Genomic DNA, 2,304 nt, shown 5'->3' on the forward strand with positions numbered 1-2,304 from the left:
TTCTTTCCCCAGTATGTGTGCCGTTCCGGGTTCGGGTTTATACTACCACTAGTAGAATGCCCGTATATTGCTACGGACAAAATACAGGAAAGTATATCAAGGAATGACTAAGTGACATGAATGAAGTCCTTCGAATATATATCGCCTTTTATCTATTTCTTTAACGTATACTCCAGTTGCTTGTTTTTTCGGTGGTAAAATTTTGTGGTCGCCATTGTCTTCCTCCTTCTATCCCCATGGCCCATCCTCCAACACTGGTAATGGCCGGTGCCGGCGTCGTGTGCCATCCTACCCAAGCAACCTTCTCCGTAGGTCCATTGTTGCCCCTAACCATCCCTCTATTCCACCCCCTCTTCTAAAATTCCATGCTTGTGAGTTGTGACCGTCTTCTTCGTCCTTCCGTCCCATGACCCACCTTTTGATACCGGTTGCATCTCGTGCCGATGCCGTGTGCCGCCCTGCTCGAGCCACCTTCTCTTTTGGTCCACCTTTTATCTATTTCTTTAACATATATACATGAGAGCAACTATGCACCAGTCGCTTGTTTTTTCGGTGGTAAAATTTGTTGATCATCATCGTCCTCCTCCTTGTGTCCCCACGAGGCCACGACCCATCCTCCAACACTGGTAATGGCCGATGCTGATGTCGTGCGCCACCCTACCTGAGCAGCTTTTTCCGTAGGTCCATCGTTGCCCTGACCATCCCTCTATCCCCTCCACCTCTTTTAAAATTACATGCTTGTGGTCGTCTTCTTTCCTCCTTTCATCCCATGACCCACCTTTTGACATTGGTTGTGTCCGGTGCGGATGCCGTGTGTCGCCCTGCCCGAGACGCCTTCTCTTTCGGTCCAACGTTTCCCTTGACCATACCTCTAGCGCCCCCTCCCCTTCTACATCGCCGCTCTTTCAGTCCAACATTTCCCTCGACCATACCTCTAACACCCCCTCCTCTACATCGCCGCTGAGAACCCACACTGTATGATTGGTAAGGCTACATATCTGTCCATGTGCCCATGTGCTCACTAAATCCACCCTCTTTGTAAACATTTACGATTCTATCACATTATCAAATGTCATATAACACTTGCCCAACGTTCTAGAGATGAATAGTACAACTCAATGCAATTTTGTTTGCATATATGTATATGACAAACAAATATGTAAAATGGAACCAAAATGCCAGCATATCTGAAATATAATATGTGCACGATGGAGGGGGGAAATTTTATTGCACAATTCAATCTCTACCTTTTTCATGGTATCATGTTCTTTTGAACCAGAGACCAGTTATTAGGGTACCTGATGTACATAAGGCATTCAACTTCACAGTAAAATTCCTGGCTTGAAAAACCATGTAGCAGGGGAAGGGGAAGCAACATACTCTCAACATTCTAGCTTCCTTGAGTGATTTGTAAGTAGGTTGAAAGTGGATGGTGATTTTGCAAAAAATAACTGCAGAACCATCATCCATATGGTATGCGTCTTCAGGGAAGAGCTGCCATAGAATGCAACCGCCTCCTATTTAACCACATGTTGTAGCCCTACCTAGGCGTCATGACACCATCAACGCCGCGCTAGCGAGCAGCGCCAGGGTGACATCGTTGGAGATGGAACGGCCCTGGCAGCAGCGTGGTGGAGTGGATAAGTCGATGAAGCAGAGGAGGGCGTGATGGTGTTCTGGCATCTGCGGAACGGCGAGGTCCGATGTGATTTGAACTGGGGTTGCTTCTGCCAGCCTGAAACATTCCTTCGATTCATATTTCTTACTACGATGCCTACAACGGCGAGATCATGAGTACACTATCAGAAACATTCGTTCCATATTTAACCCATCACCACGCCGGTCCCTTGCATGTGAAACAAGACAAAGTCTAGGGAGACAAGGGCACCGACAAGAACTTGAGATGAGCGGCCTCGCCTGCACCTTGCCAAGCCCTGCAGTGTACTCATATAGGGTCAAAATATGCATCCATGCCCTGTCTAAAAAAAGTACTAACATTTGTAATTGCAGTATGCTCACAAGTCACAACAGCTTCACCACCTACAGTAGGAAAACAAATCCAGTGTCAAGTGCTAAATACTATGTCACGTATGTCCTTATAGTTTTGATCTATATATATCCATGCTTCTTTCATCTGAATTAGCAACACAAGCTTAGGACGTGATCATAGATAGAAGAAGAAAGAGAGGTGCATATATTACCAAAACTTGAATCTTGCAACCTTTTTTGTTTTGATAACTTGAATCAATTTTGCGAGCCCACAGTAAACTCCTCCTGACTCGCCCCACCCGCGAGCGCGAACGC

Source organism: Triticum aestivum, chromosome 7B, assembly GCF_018294505.1.
Source record: "Triticum aestivum cultivar Chinese Spring chromosome 7B, IWGSC CS RefSeq v2.1, whole genome shotgun sequence".
Lineage (NCBI taxonomy): Eukaryota > Viridiplantae > Streptophyta > Magnoliopsida > Poales > Poaceae > Triticum > Triticum aestivum.